This window comes from Amphibalanus amphitrite, unplaced genomic scaffold, assembly GCF_019059575.1.
Source record: "Amphibalanus amphitrite isolate SeventyFive unplaced genomic scaffold, NRLGWU_Aamphi_draft 000486F_arrow, whole genome shotgun sequence".
NCBI lineage: Eukaryota > Metazoa > Arthropoda > Thecostraca > Balanomorpha > Balanidae > Amphibalanus > Amphibalanus amphitrite.
Window position 1 is genome coordinate 140563 of NW_024881980.1, and position 26065 is coordinate 166627.

General features: G+C 46.5%; 1 long non-coding RNA gene across 1 annotated transcript; it reads right to left on the reverse strand.

Annotated features, from left to right (window-relative positions):
• Window positions 1-22036: 22036 nt before the first annotated feature.
• LOC122392425 lies at window positions 22037-25393 on the reverse strand. Its single transcript, XR_006258512.1, has 3 exons — window positions 24428-25393; window positions 23097-23249; window positions 22037-22751 (listed from the first exon to the last, which is right to left on the reverse strand). It is a non-coding gene; the product is annotated as an uncharacterized LOC122392425 (long non-coding RNA).
• Between the last annotated feature and the right edge of the window lie 672 nt (window positions 25394-26065).

Consider the following 26065-nt stretch of genomic DNA (forward strand, 5'->3'; position numbering starts at 1 on the left):
TCGGTCATGGAGTAGTCCTTTTGGTGGGGCTCTATGATTTTATCTGTATTATGTCGAGCTAAGCCACAGTTTTAATGTGCTCTTTGTCTGACTGTTTCAACACTTTCAGATATCGAATGGACTTTGCCAGAGTTCTTATGCATTGAAATTCGGTATACTGATGTACACGGCATTTTTTTAAGGGCTAATGAACTGTTCGAACCTCTATTGACTAAAGTTCTGCTATTTTTGTGATGCATCCAGCGAACAGGTGTATTGGTGCTGAGTTCCCGAGCCAGGAAAACGGAGTACCTACTGGGAATGATATCCTGAAGGGCAAGGGGTTCAACTTCTGAATGACATACGTGCCATTCCATGACCCTATCTGATGCCGCGTATTCCTGCTTGTTGGGCTTGCTTATTCTGCCCATGCACTGATACCATAGATTCTCCGCATTTTGTTTGAAGACACGTAAATCACTGGCGTTCCGCCTAGCCCACCATGATAAATAACCATCATTTGGACATCTTTTACTGATGCATTGAAATATGGACCATATCGTGACTGATCTCACGTTTTTTGTTTAAGTATCCGCATCATTGTATTAGTTTATTTCATATTTGTGTTAACATGCCTACATAAATTTTGACAGATTGGGACTGCCTGTGAGCAATGAGCATGTATGAAATTTTGTGTGTCCTATTGTAATGTTTGTGATATTTAATTACTGTGACTACTTGTGGTGGTATAGCGATGTCATTGAGCGAAAGCGTCACATGTTGGTATACCAAAACGTCTGCAGCATTCTCCAAAACTATCTTATACATACGATTCACGACATACAAATATGCAACACATCACATTTGATCACATTTTTTAGATATTTCGTAATTTCTCCGCGCGCTGACAACAGACTGGTCGGTGCCATCGCTCTATCTGACCCTGCAGCTGCAGAGGGCGACCCGGGGTGAATGACTGCTGATGTCGCCGGGCCGTGGCGGCCCAGACTGTCACAGGTAGCTGATGACAGACGCGACAGGAGGCTTCCTGGTACCGCGGAGTTCCCCAAGGAGTGGCAGAGAACCCGTCCTGTGACCGCCCGCCGCGCGGCAAAGACCGCCCGATATGGTAGCAAACAAATGAGCGCTTCTTGATGAGCTCGTGATTGAGTAGGTAAGCGAAGTATTGGGTCCACGTCAACGCTTTTATTTTACACGGATTTTTTTTTAATGTAAAACGTGAAACTGCGGGACTGGTTCTGAAAACCGAATGGGATAAAGCAATAAAAAAGAAGACATTTAATTTTTGCGAATGAATCAAAATTTAGCTTTTTTTCTATTGTCACTAAAACGATTTATAAAGGGAAGTTAGTATGCAAGTTTAATTATCGTTTCGTTAACTTCTAGGAAGAAAATGATCCCTCACCAAAAATGTGCTATGCAACATAAACGCCCACCATTTTAAAAGGTCGCTTCCTGGCCCCCCCGAGGGAAGATGAAAGATACTAAAAGCTATTAAAATAGTCTTTTGCGAACTAATCCCCGTTGCGGTAATCACAAACCACGAAGGTCGTTCGTTTCATGGATTTGTATCATCCTTACGTCATTGCAGGGCGCAACTACTGATCTCACCTCCGATGTCTGATAGAATTTCACTCATATAGACCTTAATATTCCTATATATGTGTTAGAAGACAGCAAACAGCATTGGTAGGCATCATTAGTTGAGCGTGTTGGTATCGGTAGCCGGTCCTGCACGTGCACACCAGACAAGATGGCGCGGCTGGTGGCAGTCGTGGCGGTCAGACGGTCAACTGACCGGTCCGGTGACCGTCTCCGCGGGTCACCGGCTGGTGCACGAGCCACATGGAAACGGGCAGGCAGACACACACACACACACACACACACACACACACACACACACAGACGGACAGATGGACGGGTGGAGACGGAACAGACAGATCTTTGTATTGATGCCACCGTCAGGAGTTGGTATTCTGGTACGAGCGGTCCGGTTTTTATGGAGATAGGAAATGCTTATGGATGCGGAAAGCACCACTGGATAGCACCACTGGATATGGCTTTTATGCAGGCGACTATTTGTTGATGCTACCTGGGGACGTTTGCAAATGCTTCATATTAGAAATCCATCATCCTCTGGTGGGGCAACTTGACTCACAAAATGACCTGAAAATGGCTGGGGGATCTAAGTAGGCTCGGTGCCCAATAAATCATCGTACGTAATAATAATGCGGGAACTACATCATCCTTCCATATTAGAAGAGCCTTATCTGACACTTTTCATCCTACGCAAATCGACAATATCGGTACCGAATCTGAGTGCTGGGTTTAATTGACAACCGACAACCGGTATCTGCGGCATGGATCTGGGAGCGTGGCAGCGCCGTGACCGGTATGTGATCGCTGACCGCACCGTGACCTGGGGTTTACCCGGTCAGACGACCGCCAGCGCTGCGCGCGCACACCCGGATAGGGATCCTGTGACGTCATAAGATCATGGCGGGATGCAACTCAGATGTGACATTGGGGATGTTTGGAGTGTGGGTGTACATATTTTGATCATGCGTTCGTGCCACGATTGTACTGCTTGTTGAATCTACGTGGCACGTGAAACTGTCCCTTAATACAATTCCGATTGGTCGATAGACGTTTGGACGAATGCTGATGATTTCAGAAATGTCTGCGTACGATGCAATGGCCTTGACTAACAGTCTGAGAACGCTTAGCTCGCCAAAAGACCCAACATCTTATCATAATGCCACAGACAACCTACAGGGATGCCAGGCTTTCGATACAGACTCGTGTCATTTATCGCAAAAACGGACCATTGTGGTCCTCAGTTTAAAATGTGTCCAGTGAGATTACCCGCGCATCACACGTAACTTTACAGCGGGCCACGTCATCGTATTTACCGAGACAGTGCCTCAGTGCAAATCGTTAAGTGTTTCATAACATCACGCAAATTTCCCCACGATGTTGAAACGCCATTTCTCGAATATCGATATATAAAGATATCTACATTTATATGTAGATATGGGCTTAACCTTTGAACACCTATGAACTACGACTTTTTATTAGACGATATTCTTTTATAACAAAGGCAGTGAAAATTCAAAGGAGTTTCTCATTTTGGACGAAAAAGTAAATAAATGTTACGTCAATATGTTTCGACCATGAACGACAGCCGGTTAGACATACTTGCATGTATGCGGTACCAATATTTACAGTGGGTCAGAAAGAGATAAGAATGACGCGATGTCATTCGATGCTGAAATAAATGAGCTTGCATTATAGATGTACTGATGTATTGGTGTGTTTTACTGTGTTTAGTTCCATATATCAGCAAATTCAAAAGACTGTCAATGATTTTGCTACGTCGTTGTCCGTTTGAAGCGTCTTCAATTTTTTTTTTGCAATACAGGCTGAACTGTTATCTGTTATACCATCTTCCACTTCTGGTCGCTAGGGCTGAAGTAAAGTGTGCTCCTTCATTACGTATAATTCCGTTCCCCAGTGTCGCTTTACTATAGAAAGTTCAGCGTCCGCTAATCGCGTTAACTAGCTTCACTGTGATTGGTTTATGAGGTATATGGTTGAGCACTTCTGTTCACGTGAGTCCTCAACAGGCGGACAGAAAGGCTGGAGCTGGGCGTGGCGGCTTGCTCATTGAGCATTGTCTTCTACTGGAGACAGAACCAGTGATTAACGGAGGGTGGGAAGGCAGGTGGCGATAAGTGAATCAAATAAATCTTATGGCAGGGCTGAGCGTTGTGTGATGTGTTGTGTATGGTATAACGTAAAGGCTCTTTGGTTGGGAAGCGCGAGTATGACCGAATGCCGAGTGACTGCGTAATATGTATTGAAGGGGTGGGGGTGGGGGTACCCAGGATGCGAATACCTGTATTTCTAGATGCCTATTAATAAAATTGGGCAAAGATGCTTACCTACTCAAAAATGATTCTCAAAAATGCAGGTTAAATCATGCATGCAATGTTATTGATAAAGCAAGGCCGCTGACAACTTATCATTGCAGCAGTTAACTGGCGAATGATCAGGGAAATAATTTGAATTGCTTTTATCCACATTTTTTTTCTTAATATACATATACCTGTATGTTATCGTGAAAACCTTGCAACGTTTTGGCTGATGGTAACCTAACCTTCAATACTGTTTACTGTGGAATGCGGTGGCACACACTCCTCGTAGGCAGCAAGGAATAATAGAGCATCCCTTGTGTCCGATAACCGCGAGCGAGATGGAAATACCCGCACTCTCAGCTCCTGACTCTATGCATTGACCTTGATCTGGTGTTTCGGGCGCAGCGTTCAGCCGATCGACAGACCTGTGCCGTAGTCATGAGCGGGGCCTTCGTCCAGGCCCCTCGGAGCATCGAGGCCAGACCGGTGCATCAGTAAGCGCCATGAGGTGGTCAGGGCAGTCGGACCGCACACGTACGATTTATGGCAGATTAACTGCGCTCAGACAGAGCCATTGTATCGGGAGATAGTTGAGATGATTTTGACTCTGCGACGCACGTGTCTTCTGAGCTGGAGCCGGCAGTGCGTATTTTGAAACGGTGGGTGGCTAACGTTTGAGACCTGAGAGTGATTTGTAAGGCAGAGAAATTGTGTTTTTTTTCTTTATTCTGATTTTGCAAATGGCCCATGTGCATTGATAGGTGACGTAATCGTTAAAAGGTAAACAGCAGACGTTGATGTTAAAATGAATGAAACTGATTTTGCAAGGAGTGAATGCATACCAAAACGTGAGCAATGCGTTGCGTGTGTTTTGATATCCCCACACCATTGGGCGTTGGTCATTGGCGAGCTGATTCTAATCGTAATGCTCCCCGAGTAGGTTTAGACCAGTTTTGCACATTAACCAGCTCAACGTAGCCAGTAGCCACTGAACTCGCCTGCGTCAGATTACCATCAGTATTCAGTGCTGGCTGCTGCTGACGCCTGATCAATAATGTCACTCATCCCCTGACCACAGGCGCATAGCTGTGGATGCGCTGGTCGCTCTCATCCCATTACAGGAGTCCGTTGTGTTCTCTGGTCACCATGACTTGACTCCGGGAGGGTCAAGTCACGACCTGATTGCCTTATACGGGCGCCTACATGGTAGTTTTCTGGATCGACAGGGTGATAACGTTGCAGTGTAGCGGGAAAGGACGTGTGGCGGCTTCTGATTGATGACGGAACTGTACTGGTCCGTTATTATCGTTCATTGGGCTGATAAAGGCAATAAAAAACAAATCGATAATTATATCATGCACTGATCAAGAGCCAATGCTTTCATAGCTTTCGCTTGTAATTGCCGAAGCATTGATTTTTGCATCAAGGGTTACTGAATGCATAAAACAGTATCAATTAAGCTCATCTTAACACACGTGCAATGTTCCAAATTCAACACCACAGTATCTGAGGCATATCGGGCGTTATCTAACTCATTCATTGTCGGCCTTAGTGTGCGGCGTCTCATGCATGATAAGTATATGCTAATGGCCCTTTGCACCTGTCTGGACCGCCACATCTCCCGCACGGCGTCCTGTCGGGTGGTGGTGAGCTATTGTCACTCGGTGTCGCGCTGTGTCGCCGCTGGTCGCCGCTCCGCTAGTTACCGGGGTCACCGGACGATATAATGGCTTCCATTTGCTGCCTATACTGCAGGTGTGTAATTAATGGACACACGCCTTGAACTTTATGTCACATCGTCATAGTACCGGTCATGCTTATGAAATATATTTTCTGAATTCTGCCTGACATCCAATAACAAAGGTCATCAATGAGGATATTGAAATATTTGCCAATCAGCTTTTTCAGGCTGAGTTTTATTACGCTTGAAGATATTAACCTTCCAGGCGGTGGGGGGGGGGCATTTTTTTGCCCCCCCCCTTTAGTTTTTTCAATATATCTCGAGAACCGCTGCGCCGATCGTCACCAAACTTTCAGTACCCTCCCAGGAGCAGCTAGCGCACATGGTGACCAAAATTTTTTTCGAAAGGCTATGATAGGTTGGCCGCTAATGACGTCAGAGTGACGTCATTTTTGCAATTTTCGACCCAAAAAAGGTTTCGCGGGAAGAGCTGTCAGGCCTACAGCTTTAGAGATACAGAAAAATGTTTCAAACATAAAAGGTGTGGAATCAAAAGGGCTACAAAACTGCTATTTCGGTTTTTCGAATTTTTTGGATTTTGACCCCCAAAAATCAAAAAATAGATTTTTTGAATATAATAGCCAAAAAATCCAAATTGTTTTTCTTGAATTTCAAAACAACCGGAATATATGTGATAGTCCCTACCGCCTTCTATCTACATACCAAATTTGAGATCGATACCTCTTTTTTTGGCCAAGTTATAGCGAAAAAAACTGTTCAAAATTGATGACGTCAAATTTTCAAACTCAATTTTTAGCAATTCTAGACCTCGTAGCGCAAAACAAAGATCACCATTAGACTCCCCGTGACGAGCTGCATCGAATCGATACCCATTTTATGCAAAAATATCAACTTTGAAATTTGACCTTTTTTGACCTTTTTTGACCTGACCTCCACCAGAAAGTGACCTAAACCGTGCCTGATGGTCTTATAACCAACACCATTTAGTTGGAAATGAAAAACTGGTCATAAAACATGCATCGCATAACCTTAGTAAAGTTGGGCTCATGTGGTGACCCTTGGTGACCTTTGGTGACCTGACCTGTGACCTGACCTGGTATGACCAGTGACCTCTAATAGCAACATATGTACTAGACAACTGACGCCTTATCGCTGATTTTCGACAAAATGCGTTTTACTCGGTGTTATAGCGCTTTCCCTAGAAGCCCCGTGAACGGTGAAACATTTTATATTTGACCTGACCTGTGACGTCATCGGTCACCCCGAGGTCAATGAAATTTGGTGTCCTTCGACAAATTTGACAGGGCTATCGAACGCCGTTTGAATTTTCCGGATCCGTCCAGTAGTTTCGGAGATACGGGGGGGGGGGGGCAAAAAAATGTCCCCCCCCCCACCGCGCGGAAGGTGGCTGGTAGGCCCACCGCCTGCCGGGTTAAGTAAGGGTTGGGATCAGCGAGGTTAATGGTCCCAGAACGATGCGAAATGTTATGCACTTGAAGATGTACTTACAACTGTGGACCGGATAATTGATAATTGAGTGGATAAGGTATCTTTTAAATATAGCTGTGTCAAAAAAAACTTAAGTACAACTATTTATAGATTAGTTTTAACTATTTAATAAATCTTTAATTTTAATGGATAGGGCCAAAATACGAGAAACTTGGAATGGGGCAGAGTAATTGTCGATTTTGAATCTAAGCCTTTATTTATTCGTTCTCATGGTTCTTTGAAAGTTAGACATTCAATTTGAGCAAACATCGCTGACTTCAACGGCAGCCAATGAACACTTGGTGTCCGCGATGCAAAAACTGAAAACATGAGAGAAACCATGGCCTTATAGATCCGGGTCTGGACCAAAGTGGTCGGACCACCTCCGTTTTTCGCAGTACCGTTAGCAGCCATCGCTGAGGACCACTCGGTCTCGCTCTTGGCTGATGCGGATTTCCCCTATGATGTAATGATATCATTTGCTTTAACTAGGTTTGGGTGACAACTAGCAAGCCACAATCCTCCCATTCTTTTTGATTAAGAACACCGACACTCCGAAAACTCGTTTGGTGTTTTGGGTTCTCGCTTAGAGATTAGAGAATCCGTATTCTAACAGGCATAGCGGGAGTTGCATTAAGTCCAATACCTGATAATTTGCTCGGTAGATGGCTCCTATATGTTACATGAAATCATCTGTCCAACGGACATACATCTTTCCATAAGGAATGACCAAAATATGCCTCGAAATGTAGGTAACTGCAGCATTTTTCATGAACATTCAACATGGCTATGGTCTCTTTCCTTTCTCTCATATCTTAACTTGTCAGAACGACAATATGACGCTCCTTTTTATTTTCTATTGGTGAGCTCATTGCCAACTAGTGGGTGATTTCATCCTAATATCTCAGGCTCCACTGCAGTTTTTAATATAGGTGTACGCTCAATTTAATGTTTAGACTACGATCCGTTACAAATATGATATCTCATATAACCAGTAAAACGCCTTTTGGGCGACCAACGGAGCGAGCGAGAGGATGGGCCTTGCACGTGCGAATTGCGAGGGGGTACCTCCAACTAACTTGTGCACTGCACCCTACTAACCGGTCTTTAGCGATGTGCCAAATTTCAACGCAATCGGCCTAGCCGTTCTCGAGATCTGGAAACGGCACACTGCACGTGCGCACGTGCAAGCGGGGTCCAAACTGACTTTTGCACGGCACCCTACTAACTGGTCCCCAACCGTGTACCAAATTTGAGTGCAATCGGCCCAGCCGTTCTCGAGATCTGGGAGCGCCCCTTGCACGTGCGCGCGTGCTGTAGCACCCCAACCTTAACCCGCGCCCCGCTGGGGGGGGGGCAGAATCTGCCCCCCCTCCCGTTTTTCGCCAATAACTTCTAAACGCGTTACGCCAGCGACGTCAAACTTTCAGTACCTTATCATACATCAATTTGACACGTTCCCTGAAAATTTGAACGAAATCCGTCGGAAAATTTTTGAGAAATTGACGTTTTAGTGACGTCATGTTCGCCATTTTCGCCTCAAAAACGGCAAAATTCCAAACGCCGCTAACATCTTCATTTTTAAAGGAATCAAGACGTAACAAAAAAGGTTATACGTGATTCCACGTTGTCTATCAAATGGCTATCTCGGTTTTTTGAAAATTTTGGATTTTGGCCCAAAATTTTTCAAAAAACTGATTTTTTTGGGAAAATAGTTATAAAATCCAAAATTTTGAGTGTATCGAAAAAACCGGAATATATGTCAGAGAAGTGGTCAATGTGCATCTACATACCAATTTTCAGAAGAATCGGTTCAAAAATGTGGGAGTTATTCAAAATTTCATGACGTCACGACACACAAATTTTTTGAAAAATGATTTTTTTGGAAGTTCTAGACCTCGTACGGAAACAAAAATAGCACCATTCGATTCGCCGTGAAAAACTGCATCAGATAGATACCTTTTTGGGCCTTAACAACCAACTTCAAAATTTGACCTCACTTGACCTGACCTTGACCTGACCTCGACCTGAAATTCATCCAGAGGTGGTCCATATCACTTATTGAGTGTGCCTATTGAATTCTATGAGTAAAATGAACCATAAAACATGTGTCGCACATGCCCTTTTCTATATTTTGTTTTTGGTGACCTGACCTGACCTGACCTAACCTTGACCTTGACCTTTGAATGACATTGTATGCAACGAATATTGTCTTGGTAGTCTAAGAACACGTTTTGGGCAATCAGTCTCAGTCCATTCTTCGGCAACTACGGTGCAAGGCCGATACTGTAGAAACTTGCATTTTGTACCCTTGACCTGACCTTGACCTGACCTCTGACCTACTTTAGCAAAAAATTTTGGGCTCTTAAGATCCGCCTTGTTGAGAGCTTTCGATTGCCGTTTTCCCCGTCTTTCTACGACCATCGGTTCGGAAGTTAGACAGGGGGGGCAGAATCTGCCCCCCCCCAGCAGGGCGCGTATGGCTGAATAGCCCAGCGGGGCGCGGGTTAACACATGCAGATGAATTATCTGATGGAGACCTAACTGTGTACCGAGTTTCAATTCAATCGGCCCAACCGTTGTGCTGTTATTGAGGTTGCAATTTTGGGGGTTCTTAAAAAATGTCCAACTTTACCACGCGCCACGTGCGGTGGTTGGCAAGAACGCATGGTGGCCATCACACCACAGAACTTTTACGTCCAAGTGACATTCAGTAAAGAAGACCGTTTGTCAATCGGATGTCCCGTTCCTAAGATATTAGCTTTTGAAGAGCGTCCCCACGGCCGGCCGGCCGGCCGGCCGGCCGCTCATACTCAGGATTTTCCCTTAATTCAGTATGAGACTCCGCTCGCTTCGCTTGCTCCGTAATGATTGATGAAACATTTGCGATATACCAGTAGGAACACGACAAATGACCGTAACGATATATCCATGATCCAGGGCGTCCGCACGAGTCGTTTGTCAGGTGCTCATGGTGTTTCCAGTAGGTAAACAGAGACGGCCTTTGACTCTGTAGCCGCCCAGTGCACGATGGCGTATCCCGGCAACCGCGAAACAACCGATACGTCTTCATCACTGTCTGAGCGGGACCCAGAATCATGTAGTCGATACAACAAAACAGGCGGCATGTGTCGCGGGGGTCCGGGCTGGCCCCGTCGTGTTCGACGGACCTTGGCGACTCCCGGCGCCGCACGACCCGGTTAGAGCGTACATACGCACAAGGTCAGCCGGTTGATCGGGCCGGATCGCAATGTTCCTGTCAATGCAGACTGAACTAATCAATCCTGAGGCGGTATCATGATACGTCCGATTCGCCTACATCATAAGTCATCGGCCCAAACGTACGCAGTGGCTCCGTCGCAAGTTCATGTTGGGGAGGAGTTTTGCGGTCATCATCTATTTGGTCCACAGAAGAAAAGTTATCTGCCGTTTTTTTTTTAATTCGCGGAAAACCACGATGTGGAGATGCCCCCTCTCCCCACGGCAGCGCACTGGTTAAAAGGGGTTATTTTTCCAAAAGAAAAGCACCAACTATACGAATAGTAGCCACTGATAGAATCGATTTTAGCTATGTCATTTTCTGAGACTAGCAAGTTTTTAACGGCTTATTCAGATGCGGCAACCTCGTCTAGGTAATAATAACACGGAACAAAAATGATAGACGAACGCGTTTCGGCTAAATCACCGTCATCAGCGTCTAAAAGGAGAGCAAGAGGCACACATCGAGCAAATATCACAGTTCAATCGTTTTGATTTTTACATACACTTTTAAACAAGCATGTGACAATGTGGTTACATTTCCTTTGATAAAGAGAAAATATCCTAAAAGAATCATAAGAGAATAGCCACATTGTACAGTTTACACAGGTGTTGCACAATTCATCCTATGTGGATGTTTAAAATGCCAAACAACGCCGCTGCTTTTGCCCACTTTATGAAACCAACCCTGACATTAAGGTATCACTCGTAGCTATAAACGCCGCTTCAGTAGCTTTTCTGTTGTCGCGATTACTGCATGACGTGAGTAGTAGTACCCTTGCCCCGTCCCAGTATGGGAGATGGTTTGAGTTCTGAGCATGTAGAACAAACGCACTGTGTTGCATGTTATTTCGTAGGTCACGTCTGTGTTCTTTTAATCTCGTTCCAATGCCCCTTCCCGTCTCCCCGATGTATTTCTTATTGCAAGACCCGCATGGAACCTGATATACAACGCTGTTGCCATTATCCTTTTTGTTACTTTCTCTATTTCTTGATAGCATGTCACCCACCTGTGTGCCTCTTGCTCTCCTTTTAGACGCTTGATGACGGTGATTTAGCCGAAACGCGTTCGTCTGTCATTTTTGTTCCGTGTTATTATACTTGTCTCAACTGAAATACAATCGTCTAGGTCAGGCGCGGATACAAGGGGGGGCCATGGGGGCCATGACCCCCCCCCCCCTTGGCCGATTTTTTTCAAAAATAAAATAAAAAGTTAAAAAGCTGAAAAGGGGGCCTCCTGAAAATAAAGTGGCTATTCATGTTGAGATGTTGCCTGAACAGCTAGATAAGCTCAATAGACGCAGTTTTTTTTTGGGGGGGGGCCAACAAGTGGGAAGATGGGGCCTCCAACAGGTGGGATTATGGGGGCCTCCTGGTTTCTAATGGCCCCTCCCTTGGAGATTTTCTGGATCCGCCCCTGGTCTAGGTAACTATTTAGTTGTCAAAATCATTAACCCGCGCGGCGCTGGGGGGGGGGGGAGGAGGGGGTGTCTCCCGGATTTTTGCGATAACTCACGAACCACGTAAGCTATCAACACGAAACCTTCAGTACCTTCTTTTGCATCAATTTTACACATGCTGCAAAATATTTGGTGAAATTTGTCGGATAATTTTTGGAAAAAATAACTTTTTATGACGTCACTACACGCGATTTTCTGGCAAAATTAGGCCAATATTCAAACAGCCATTTCTCCTTCATAAGCAGTTTCAAACTTTAAAACATCACAAGACTCAGAATGCTCTGTTGTACAAAAAATATCCCAAATTTTTAAGATTTTGAAATTTTGACCCTGCAATTTTCAAAACATGAAATAGAAAACATCAAAATTTTGAAAATTGAAATTAAAAAAATACAGTATGTGTGTCATGCATGTATGGGCTATACGCCAAATTCCAAGTCAATCGGTTCAAAATGCCTTTGAGCTTTGATGTCGTCCAAAATCTTCGAAAATGTCCATAAAACTTTCAAATTAGTTTTTGACCAAAGTATGCAACTAAGAAAGATAAAAATAGCACTTTTGAGCTCCGCGTAAAATTCTGCATCAAAAGAAACCTTTTAGAAGCCCAAAAATAATTTTGAAATTTTCTCCTTTGTTCTCTAAACACATGACCTTTAACCCGACCTTGACCTCACATTTGACCTTTTTAAGATCATTTTAAGCATTCACCTGAACATTCTCTTTACGACCTTTCGATTGTCGCCTTCCGTTTATTCGGCTCTTGGTTCTTGAGTTGGCAGGTGGTGGGGGTAATATTAACCCCTCCTCAGCGCCGCGCGTTTGGCTGGATACCCTGGAGCCGCGCGAGTAAATTTCGTCGAGAATTCTTACCTACTTGTCTAAAGGGATTTGTTAGCAAACTGTCGCCAACACATTTTCACGTTATCTGCCACATCGTGCCGTGATTCCCATCCAATTTTCCTGTTACAAAATTTTGTTTTATGCTTTTTTCTAGCAATTTTTTTCTAGCAATTGATGCCTGCAAAACAAAGGCCACTGCCTGAACACCATGGTGGTACTATCGTTTACTGCTTGGTATAATTAGACTTAATTTTTGTGGTTTGTGGGTGGGTTGACCTTTTAATATTTTTTCAATTTTATCGGCATCCAGAGAATTGTCGAATGTGTACGCTTGTTTTGTTGGTGTTTTCTGGAATAAAGTTTAGGGTCACCTGCATTGCGGATGTTTATTGTTCTTTTAGAATCAGGTAGCCGTGATTTGAATAATGTGTGCTTTGTGATTCCTCTTGAGTAAACAGCGCCCGAGCATTGAACCAAAAGGCGGCCGAATAACATTAGTGAAAGAATGATGACTCAGTATCCATGCAGTGCTGTTCTTTCCTACATGCCGGGGTATGTCTTAAGCACAGCACGAGCTGGGCAGTAAAACTATGACCAAGAAACTGTCGGTGTCAAAATGTCATGTTATGCCAAGATGTTATTTGATAGGCCGGGCAGGAAACAAAAGTTTACTGCCCGGGTTTACTGCCCAGGGCAATGACCTCTAAACTATAGAGCTTATCGCATTAGCCCAGAGGTATTGACCCAGGGAATGTATAATTAACATCATTATTGCATGATAATTGCATCGTAAAATTAGAAAACTAACATTTTTGGTAAAAAAATATCTGCTCTGCTTATAAAGGGCTTTGAAATATTTTGTATTGGTTACAAAGCCAAAATTATGGTTAGATATGCGCCTGTTAACCGAAATCCATTATTGCCTGTTGTATTATCTTCGTTTTATATGTCCACCGTTTCCTTGGGCCTAAGTTTATTTATTTATTGAGTTATTATTTGACAGTTGTAGGTATAGTCCTTTCCTCAAAACAAACATGTAGAATATGGAAGATATAGTGTATTTCACGAACATAGGGCATCAACACAGCACAATTACATATATAAAGCAAATATTTTTGCAAGAAGACTGGAAAATTCACGTTTAATCACTAGGAATTGTATACCTTCTTCTTGTTCTTATGTCGTGACAAATCATTCATTACGGAGCGAGCGAAGCGAGCGGAGTCTTTCCTTAGATTAACGGAAATTTCTGAGTATGAGCGGCCGGCCGGCCGTGCGGACGCTTTTGCGAGGCTTATATCTCAGCAACCACTTGACCGATTTACATGCGGTAATTTTTGCAGGGTAGCTCCATTCCTTCTACCAAGTATTGGACTATTCCCGATGCATGTGGGTGACCCCTTATGCACGTGCCACGTGCAAAACGAAGAGGTGTCAGTTTTGTAATTGTTGCAATATCTCGGTAACTACTTGGCCGATTGCGCTCAAAGTTGGCATGTAGGTAGGCACCCACTAGGCAATGCATATCCATGTGCCAGAGTTGGGGTGCTGCTGCACGTGCGCACGTGCAGGGGTCGTTTCCATATCTCTAGAACGGCTGGACCGATGGCGCTCAAATTTGGTACACAGTTAGGGACCAGTTAGTAGGGTGCCGTGCAAAAGTCAGATGGGACCCATTTTGCACGTGCGCACGTGCAGGGTGCCGCTCCCAGATCTCGAGAACGGCTGGGCCGATTGTGCTCAAATTTGGCACATCGCTAGAGACCGCTTAGTTGGGTGCCGTGCACAAGTCAGTTGGAGGTACCTCCTCGAAATTCCGCACGTGCAAGGCTCACCCTCTCGCTCGCTCCGTTAGTCGCCCCAAAAGGCGTTATACTGGTGTTTTATGTTCCTTGGATATCCGATTGTTGTGCCATTTTGAGGTAATATTTTCAGAGACGATTCCGGTTGAAGCAAGGTATTTTGATGCATTTTCATCTATGAATTTCCTTCAAAGCTTTATCCACAGCAGTAGCGCAATCATTGTTAGGAAATTATGGACAAAAAAAAATTGTATAAGTGTCACCAAAACCTGTCAAAACGTTTTAATAGGTATGCGGCATGTAGGAAAAATCTTACTGACCTCAGCCGTACGAAATTATTTGGAAACTCGGTTTGCAAAATTTGACTCCGGCCCTCGTGCTCCGCACTCGGGCCTACGTCAATTTTGCAAACCTCGTTTCCAAATAACTTCGTCGGCCCGGTCAGCAATATATATTTACACATTTTCGTTCGCATTCTATCATACTATTTGGTTGGTATTAAATTGTTCAGAATCCCTTTCAATTCATTATCATTCATAACTGTGGCGATACAATATTATTTGGAGCAAACACAAAAAAATGCCGAACAAATGTTTATTTTCATTTTATTTGCATGCACATCAGTCTACTAAAAGAGTGCTTGTTGATAGTGCTAATTAAACACATGGGCGTTGAAGGGATATGTTCGCGCCTTGAAAGAGGTGAATGAAACTGTTCGACCTAAAGCACTTCGAAATACATGACGATGCAACATGAGGGTGCGACTTGCCACGAGTTTTCGAAATACATTGCAGTCATTGTAAAATGATGAAAACAATTCATAGGAAAGCAATTCTTCTATCTACAGGAATAACGTGTGCAAATACTGCAGTCAGCCGGCGTCGATTGCACAGAGAAGCTCTGGTTCGTCTGGCGATGTTGTCGGACGTTACGGCTGCTCAGCAGGCCACTGGCAGACGGCGCACTTGGTCTCGTCGCACTCTTCCATCTCCAGAATCGCTTCGTTGATCACAAAACACAATGCATCTCCGTCATCTGGTTTCTCCTCTCCGCTGCACATTGGGTCGCCGTCATTTTCGAACCAGTCGGCCTGCAGCACCACCGGCTGGCCGGACTGGTCGTAGGTTTCGAGGGTGGTGTTGGAGCACTGGTACCCCAGGAAGGCGGACTTCTCGCAGGTTTCCTTCTCCGATACAAGCAGCGCGTTCACCCTCTGGAAGGCGGCCGTGGTGTTGGGCGCCGCCAGCAAGCCGCTCGGCTTCAGAGCCTGACACGCGGCACGGCCGGCCTCCCACGTGCCGCGTGATGTGACCAGGCCGTAGGTCAGGCCAGCCGCGGCCGCCGTGTGCGCCACGTGCCCGTGCACCGGTCCGAAGCTCTCGTCGTCCAGGACGTCTGTGTCGGCGTCGCTCTGGGCCTGGTACAGGGAGCAGCTCTGCGAGTCCGTGTCGCTGTGCCAGGCGTGGCAGGACGCCAGGCGGGAGCAGTAGGCGGCGCACTGCAGCCTCGAGAGGGGGCGGCTGGGCGTCGGCAGCTGCTGCGCTGAGCGCTGCACCCCGCCGCGCTGGTACTGCACCGGCCCATGTGGTGCCGCAGGTGGAGTCACCAGCAGCACCAGCACCACCAACAGAGAGTGGCGCACAGTCATAGCGGAGTAACTACTGACGAGCTGTGAAGGAATCGAGCCAAACCTTATTGGATGCAAATATGCAGTGATTATCGCCCAGCTGAATTTCAGGATTCGGTTCAAATAAATGTTCGTCTGCCTTCAGTTACCCTGTAGCCAAGATCCAAAGCCAAGATCTGCTGAGTCGTGTGGAGCGCCGTCTGGACCCCGCTGCCCTCAGCCAGCGACTGATTTGGGATGCTCCTCGAGCCCAGTCCCGGATCCAACCCCAGACCCAGAACGATGCCGATAAACACAGAATCTAGAAACACGCAGACGCTGTGTCCCCACCAGCGACCACTGACACAGTGTTTGTGGGTTACCAAGGTCTCCATTGTTACAGTACGGTGTCATGAACTCGATCAGTCTTCAGCGATTGTTCCAGAAGCCAGGGGCAGTTTGGTTAGCTTTTGCTCACTCACATATTAGTGACCACTATAGGCAGCACTAATAATGTAACCAAGCATTTTCTGGCATTTACACCACAAAGACATCGATGGATATCAAATGACTCTAATCAGAGAAACCATTAATATCGGTGCACAGAAGGCACAACCTGAATCACCCGAGACCTACAGTTACTTGACGTCCGTTGTGTGCCATGCGAATGGAGGCGCGATCGCATTCTTCTTCTATCTGCCCTCCTCTTTCAACTACATTGGGGTGAAAGTAGGCAAATGTTCTATTCTGAAGACGGCGCGGGTTAAAATATGTTGATTTCTATTTTAATGATTGTTTGTAACATCAACACTATTTTAAATATGTCTCTAAGATATTCACAAGGGGATATTTTCAATTTCATCGCATTTATTTTGTTTGTGTTTCTCTAGATAACAATCCATCTGATCCATGTAAACCCGACGTCTTCTGAGGCATCCAGAATTGTCTGTGTTTTACAAGCCTAGATAAGCTCTAATGAAAGCCCACTCGTGTTTTACAAGCCAAGATAAGTTCCAATGAAAGTCTTATCATCGTGATTCAATGAACGGCATCTGGTTTAGCTCCACCCATCCAAACCTGAGTTTGCTCATTGGCCGATGCGGGTCAGGGTCATTGGTCAGCTTTGCGTCACTACCTCTGCACTGTGCCAGCATGCATTGTGTTAGATAATCGGCTACCACTTGTCTCCTGAACCATTCTCGAGCGAGAGGTCTGTTGCCACCCTGTAGGTGTGACCTGCTTAGCCCAGACGATAATTGGCATGTGCATGTAGGTAGGTAGGTAATACGCATTTAGCTTTTATGTGCTCATGCAGGTATCTGACATGTCCTGAGGGCCGTAAAATTCACCGGGATACCTCCGCTGCACTGCCACAGAACCTCCCTTCCGCTCTGACACAGACCACTGCGAACTACGCATTCCGGTCACGTCAGTCCAAGAGGAACCGCAGACTGGGACAAGTCGAAATCAATTAGCGGTCCTCTCCTCCCAACCATAACTGAGCTCCAACTCTAGTGCCTCCGCGGGAGTAGGCGATCGCCTACCAAAGAAACCTCTTTCGTATGCAGGGCCCAGCTCGTGCAGAACTCGATAGCAGACTTCTCGCTGGTCGGCCGGTGATATTATTGTAATCGGACGGTGAAGACGCCACGTTTAGTGTGCAGGCCAGTCGCGCTCACGGTCGGTGACCTGTGACCTTGGAGAGGTGGTTCGATTTTTCACGGTGACCCCCGGGCAGCAGAGCCCCCTGCAGAGAGACAGTGAACACATGGCGCCCCGGGTAAGTCGTTTATCCATCCACCAGACACGGCAAATAGCCGGCGCATTCTGAACAACGGATGAGGCCGGCAGATTCAGTGGTTATCGAGGAGAATGGAACGAACATTAGGTTATAGACGCTGTCCCGGAGAGTGTCAATCCTGCAACGCGGATTCCGTACACGGGGAAGTTTGGTGCTGGCTGTCTTCTGACATCCTGAACAGCGACTTAGAAAAGAAATGTGTTTGCAGTTAACCCGCGCCCCCTGTCCTTTTCCGTCGATATCTCCTAAACGGCTGGAGGTGTCGCCACCAAACTTTCAGGACCTCTCCGGGCATCAATTTTACACATTGTGACCAAAAAAAATTTCCAGAGGCTATGATAGGATGGCCACAAATGACGTCAGAATGACGTCATGTTCTGCCATTTTCGACCGAAAAAAAGACCTTCGCGAGAAGAGCTGTCAGGCCTACAGCTTTGAAGATACAGAAAAATGATCAAGACATAAAAGCTGTAGAATTGACAGGGCTACAAAACTGCTATCTCGAATTTTTAAAATTTTGGGTTTTGACCCCCATAAATCAAAAAAGATTTTTTTTTGTATATATTAGCCAAAAAATCCAAAAAGTTTTTTGAGTTTTGAAAAACCGGAATATATGTGATAGTACCCACCGTCTTCTATTGACATACCAAATTTCAGATCGATATCTCGTTTTTTTTTTTGGCCAAGTTATAGCGAAAAAACTGTTCAAAAATGATGACGTCAAATTTTCAAACTCAATTTTTGGCAATTCTAGGCCTCGTAGAGCAAAACAAAGACCACCATTAGACTCCCCGTGACGAGCTGCATCGAATCGATACCCATTTTATGCAGAAATATCAACTTTGAAATTTGACCTGACCTTGACCTGACCTTCACCAAAACGTAACCTAAGCTGGCCTAAAAGGCTGCCTGACCCACATAATCGCATTTGTAATGTAAAATGGACCATAAAACATGTATCACACGACACTTTCATACTGTGACCCCCCAGTGACCTAACCTCTGTGACCTGACCTGGTATCAGTGACCTGAGATAGCAAAGTATGTGTTTGACGAACAATGTATGTACCATCGATGGTTTTCAATAACTTACCAATTTACTCGATTTCACAACACATTTCTTGAAATGCCTGTGAACGGTGATAATCCGACCTTTGACCTGACCTGTTACGTCATCGGTGTGACCTAGGTCAATGATATTTGGTCACAAGCCCCGGTGGGGCTATCGAACGCCGCTCGAATTTTGAAAATCGGCCAGTAAATTTCCGAGATCTAAGGGGGCCGAAACGCCCCCCCCCCCCCCCACAGGTGGTATGGTCCTCCGATAGCCCTACTGGGCGCGGGTTAAGTGGTACCAATTTATCTTCCAAATCATGGGGGGTAAGATAAACCTTCCATTTCTAATTTACTAACGTTCCATGCACAAATGCTGCCAACCTATGCAGTATATTTGCGATGCATATCTATAAATTTGGGGGGGTGGGGTAGCTTCTGTTAACCCAACTTACCTAGCTGTCGTTTGTTTCCCATGACTTTGATTCCGTCATTGTCTTCGCTTTATCTTGAGTAACAGACCATTGAGATTTTAACGAGCAGAATATTTCACTTACCATTTGCGCAGATTCATAACAGCGAACAGTGCTTTCGAAAAGAAATGCAACAGCTTGTGATAGAACCTTGAAACATGGAACCGTTTTTCACATGATTTTATGTAAAAAATAGATCGAACTTGCACTTTACTAATTTTTTGCTCATTTGAATTGGGGCGACACGCACAATAAGCCTTGGTGTCCAGCTTTGGCTGGCTATCTACTTAGGTAAGTCAGTTTACGTGTTGTTTTTTTATTACATTAAAATGTACGAAGGTATGCTTAAATTGCATAATTGATAACTAGTTAGATATGCCTACTTTTAGTGATATTATGTTCAGGTCACTTCAGCCGACTGATGCTGTTTTAGATTTTCCTTGGTATTTTGCTGTTGATTTGACTCAAGTAAATATTATGGTTTTAAGATGGTTTCCTTTGTTGCTGGCTTTGCAATTTCCTTTGCACTTTCCCTGATAACTATTTGCACTATGAAATAGCTTCCTTAAAAGGTTTGCTTTCGGCAAACATTGATAACAGTACTTCTTCTGATGGCCACTACTGGAGCAGAACTCTGAGCAGCGCCTTTGCCTTTTGACGGTGAACCGGTCGATGACCATCCATTGACACTGGACGATGTAAAACGTCTGGGTGTTTACTAAACCAAACAGACCACTGTCTCATCGACCACGGCTTCTGGCTGGCACCAAACAAAGACCCACCGAACGCGGTGGCATCAGGAGCTGCGCATCAACCTCATGCCCCGAAAGAAGGTGTCTCTCCTCTGCTTGCAGTCCCTCACAGCGGCCTGCCAGTGCTCCGCAAGGTCATCGCTCTGATACCCACCGCATACTACTGAGATCTCTTGCCGGTATGGCTCGGCCCAGGGTGAGTGGGCTCTCACACCGTCGGCAGACAACCATGGTGAAGCCGGTGGAGGTCGGCAGCACCTGGAGCGTGCTGTGCCGCTGGCCACTCGTCTGGCGCCTGGCTGCGGTTGCCACCGGAGTGCTGCCTCTGTGCGGGGCTGTGTGCGCCAGGCGGCAGCCCCGCTTCCGACTGCTCAGCGCGCCGGGCGTCACCGCCGTGACCGTCACCGTCATCTACAGCGTGCACGCCATCAGCTGGCTGACGCCGCAGTCGTTCGGCGGTCTGCGCATCGGCAGCCACCTGGTGAAGGTGGTGCTGCGTGCCTTCACCAACCTCGCCCAGGTGGCCTCCGTTTGGTTGGTAGCACTGCGCGGCCCTCGCATCGCCGACCTCGTGAGGGAGGTGGACCGCCTGGTGACAACAACCAGCCGCAGCCGACACAAGTCAGCTGGATATGATCTCATGCTCCTTCTGACTGTTGTTGTATTTTTCGCCGAAAGTGGCTTGATGATTTGGAGAACCATTGAAGACCCTCTTGCCATTAGCTCTACATCTCTGCCAGTTATCTTTATGAATCTCGCAGAAGTGATGAAGATGTGTCGAGGACTGGTTCTGGTGTCTTTCTTCACGTTTCTGATGCAAGTTTGCATGGAGCTGTTTGACGACATATCCGCCGACATTGAGCGGATCGTTCGACCGGGCAGCCACCCTTCGACCTCTTCGTTTGCGAGTGAGTCCAGACTCGACCAAGCTAACCAGAACAAGACAGCTACAATGTCATTTGCAGCTTTACCACCCGGCGACTTGGCTGGTGGACAGCCATCTGCCCCTTCGAGTGACCCGTCCAGCTACCTGTCCGTCATGTCGGTGGACTGCCTGACGCATATGACGCCCGAATACCAGCCTCCTCCTGCTCCGCCATCCAGCTCCGCACCGGCACTCGCCTCTCTCCGAGCGCGTTTTGTCTTTGCAGCCGACCTCACGGCCACACTGAGCGGCGTGTTTGCTCCACCGACCGTCTGCTACCTGGCACACACGGTGCTCATCTCGATGCTGGTCGTGGCGATGTCGGACTCGAGGCCGCAGACCGCCATATTTGTGGCGGACGTCACCCTGCTGAGTGTCCGCTCGGCTCTGCTGGTGGCTGTTCTCTGCCAGGACGGTCAGCGACTGGAGGAGGCCGCCCGCCGACCCGCCGAGCTGCTGCTGCGTCACCCCCCGGAGGACCCAGCCGCCGCTGCTGAGGCCGCTCGACTGGTAGCCTTGGTGAACTGGCTGCGTCCGGCGGCAGCCGCGCCCGGTGTGTTCAGCATCAACCGGCAGCTGCTGGGCTCCACGCTGGCCGGCTACATGACCTACATGGTGGTCCTCGTGCAGATGGGCGTGTAGCCTGGAGGCTGGATGGTGGACTGGATTCGTTTGAATTAATTACTCTCTGATAATCTTGTGCACTTCGAAGTGATGTGTGAATCAATTCTGCATATTAATCCACCGACGAAGAAGTGACATTCACAAAAATATATTCTGGATTAATATTTTTAATTTCGAGATTAATGAGCATGAGGTTATTTCTTTTCACTCTTACAAATTAAATTACTTTTATAAAGCTCTAAAACTATGCATGGATGTATGTGAGTCTGTCTCTGTTGGCGGGTTATTGCTCCGAAACTGTGCGAACTGCGCCGGTGAAATTTTCAAAGTCAAAAGCCTGCAAAAATTGGTTGTATTAAAATTTGGAGCGCGCACGACGCTCGGTTTCCACACTTGGAGGAGAATCTTTTGCTGCATTCGGCTTGCATTCGGGTAGGTGCTTTCATCGCCAGTGCTTTCATCGCCGGGCTACCAGACGCCGTTAGCAGCACAATTCGGGCCGACACGCGCGCAGAACGCCTGGATCTGGCTAGCATCCTGGCGCGGGCAGTGTTGAGTGACGAACGTGTTCTCGGCAGCAGCGGGTGTGAGACGCCAAGACACCGGCGGGTCGGTCAAACCAGCGGGTCGCCACGGTCCACGGCGGACCGGGCACGGCGTTATTAGACCTGCAGCAAGACCGGTCACCTCGCCAGGAGCTGCATAAACGTCGAGGAAACAGTGTCAGCGCGAGCGCCGTCTCCCAGTGAGTAGCTCGCGCACTTCCGGTCGTGATATTTACACGGAGAGCACTGTTCTTGTGGTGTGGTCGGCCTATCACTTATCTCCTCCGTGGGCGGATGGCTGCGGCCGGCGGCGGCGTGGCTGAAGCGGCGAGTGAATGATCTGAAGAAAGGCTGGGATGACACCACAGATGATGTCGAGCTGTACGCGCAGGGCAGCTACTTCACCGAGCGTGTGACCCGTGCCGGCCCAGCGCGCTGGCCGTGAAGACTGACGGGCCGTCCTCTGGCGTCCTCCGTGCATGGTGGCGACACTGCGATGCAGTACCTGGAGGGAGAACCGAAACACCAATCAGTCCTCCAGACTGTGCCGTCGGTTACTGCTTAGAATAAGCGGTTGAAAAAAAAACACCGACGAATGTTGTGCTGACGTGATAGTCAACAGAGAGGAACGGAATGGCGATTCTACTGCCGCGGCCCGCGACATTTTTCTTCCGCTAGATGGCAGGAAGAGCGAGCACAGTTCGTAAAGCTTTAGAGATCGAGAATCTCCGCCAGCAGTGCGGAAATGGCTCCAGATATACATAGAGCTGTTGAATTAGCTGCCATTCGTGGTTCCGAATCTAACGGCTTTCAAAATGCAGGGCATGCTTCGGCCTTGTCTTTCACCTACCAGTGAAATGTGCGCGCTCTTGCTCGACAGCGTCAGCTGGTACCGCGGTCGCCGCATCGACGGGTCTGGCTGGCCCCTCGCCGGCATCAGGGGCGACGGGAAAACCACCGTCACTCGTCAGTGTCGGGGCAAGCTGGTGTGCCTGCACCGAACCTGACAAAGGCAAAGCACGTGTCTGCATGAGGGGTAACGAGTAGCGAGTGCCATGTAGGGGAGAGTGGGGCAAAGCGGCCACCCTAACACTTCTCACGATGCCAACGCTTGATTTTTAAACTTGGAAAGATTCTTTCTATACCAATGTGATCCCTATTAAGTTGCCTTTAATTTCAACTGCGTTTTATTTCCAAAGGCGTTCACATATGAAAGATATTGACAAAACTTTAAACCTATGCATATTGGCCACTTTGCCCCATACCCTGGGGCAAAGCGGCCACCGGCGTCTTCTCAAGTCCCGATATGAGAAACAAAATAGTTGCCTCGTGTACGACTAGGGTATTTGATGGTGACAAGGTTAAGCGAGGATGGATGTTTACTTTATCATCTTCCACCTGTAGGTAAACAAAGAAAGGATTTTCATGAAAATAAACATTTAATTGCATTATTTGGTAACTCATGCAACTGAAAAGTGGCAAAGATGAATGCATGACGACACATTTGAATATAAATAATGTTTTTTATCCAGATGGAAGCAACTTATGCCCAATTGGGGGGTGGCCACTTTGCCCCGGCCACTTTGCCCCGCGCATACCGTCCGAGACAAAAATATTCCAGCTTAGCTATTAGTGGGGTAAAAAACATTAAAATTGGTAGAATACATGTACAATACCCATGCAATGCATGGACAAGAACGCTTATAAAAATTCCAAACGGTTATGGAATAACATAACATTTAAAAATTGTAAACATAGTTGGTAACCTGGCAAGAAATGCTTTTCCGTGTTTCACAGAACAATGGTGATGGGCCTGAAACCCCGGTCTGGCTCATTCGAACGACCGTGCAGAGAAGTATAATTGGAAACCATGAATTGGAACTGACGCCAGCTATGAAGGGCTAAAACGATGGGTGGCCGCTTTGCCCCGGGTGGCCGCTTTGCCCCACTCTCCCCTACCAATTTCCACCTGGGCCGAGCTCCACTATTCAACCCGCTATTAAGTTCAGAAACAATAAATAGCACTTCGACAACGCTGTCCGTTTTCTTCACCTCTTGTAACAAAATCGATTCCATCTAAACGAAAAAAAAACGCTTCCCGGAGCAGCGATTCCCGTACAACGCAATTTAGCGTGAGCATCTATCTGCCAAACTGCACGATCATTTCAATGGACAACTTACCGGCCCCTGTCGGTGTCGTGGTCCCTTCCAGGTAGGCGACAGCAGCCAGCGGCTGGTCCAGAGGGCTGGCGTCTCTCGCTATAACTGGGGCAGCGGAAGTAGCAGCTCCAGAAGCAGCAGCTCCACTGGCGAAGGATACAATCAGCCGGTTGTCCTTCGCTTTTGCGGTGCCGGCCGGGCCGGGTCGTAGGCAGCCACGGATGCAGCCTTCTCGGTAAAGCAATCTTGGCCTTCTCCGGTGTCTAGACAGTTGCGATTTTGATAATTGATATCGCCTTTTGGCAGTAGCCGCAGCGAACCGCGCTGGGCCACATCACTTTTTAAGCTCACTAATTCGCGATAAAAAAACGCCAATCCGCAAAATCATTCATAATCCTAATCAAGTTGAAGTTGAGGTTGAAGTTGAAGCTGTCCATGGAAAGAGGCCCCTTGCAAAGGGCCTGCGACTTCCTCGCTTTCACTTTTACTTTCTCTCCACGATATTCCTTCGTTTGGATGTTTTTCAACTTTGTGGCTGATTTTGACGATGCATCAGGCAAGCTTATTCATTGCTTGAACGAGACGTTGCCCAAAGCTGGTCGATTTGTTTCTTAAATTCGCTAAGGGTTGGGGCAGTAACCACTCTTTCTGGAAGAGCATTCCAGTCATTTAAAGCCCTCAGCGTCACAAAGTTGCGTCTTTCTCTGGTTACAGCTTTTCTTTGTATATTCGAAGACTATGAATCACAATAAAAAAGTACAAAAAAATCAAATGAATGAGAAGATTAACGGTAAACTGCCGTTACCAGTACTAAATAAACCGTCGATTCTACCCGAATCACTACTGCACAAGAATGTCGAATTTTGTTTAGGTTGTCAAGTTGTTTTCGTGGTTTTGCGAAAATATTTGATTTTCTAGCGCGAGAACACTGTGTGCGTTTATAATACGGGCGCCTCCTTGCTTACTTTCGAGTTACACGCTTAACGTGGTTAAATCGTGATCTGTCCATTACATTCCGTGGTATAGATGCACTGCACTTAGTTTATATATCGTCGAGAACCTTACCAGAATAACAGTTTTATTAACCCTGGCCCCGTTGGGGGGGGGGCCATTTTGGCCCCCCCCCTGTGGTTTTTCCTGAATAGCAAGAAAACGGCGGCGCGCAGCGCCGCCAAATTTTCAGTACCTTCCCGGGCATCAATTTGACACCTTCACACCAAATTTCAAGTCTTAGGTCACCTTAGGTCAGGAGTTATTGAGGTCAAACTGAGGTCATGTTCGAGCAAAAATGACCAAAAAACATGCAATCTTGAAACGCTCACCAAATCTACAGTTATCAAGCAATTTCAAAGTTCTTTATATGGTGTAGTAGACAAAAAACGGCGCTACAAAACTGCTATCTCGGATTTTCAAAATTTTGGGTTTTTGACCCAAAAAAATTCAAAAAATTGATTTTTTAGAAAAACTAAAAAAAATCCAAAATTTTTCCGAATTTCGAAAAAAACCGGAATATATGTGATAGTCCCTGCGCTCTTCTATATACACACCAAATTTCAGATCGATATCTCGTTTTTTGGCCAAGTTATAGCGAAAAAAACTGTTCAAAAATGATGACGTCAAATTTTTGAACTCAATTTTTAGCGATTCTAGACCACGTAC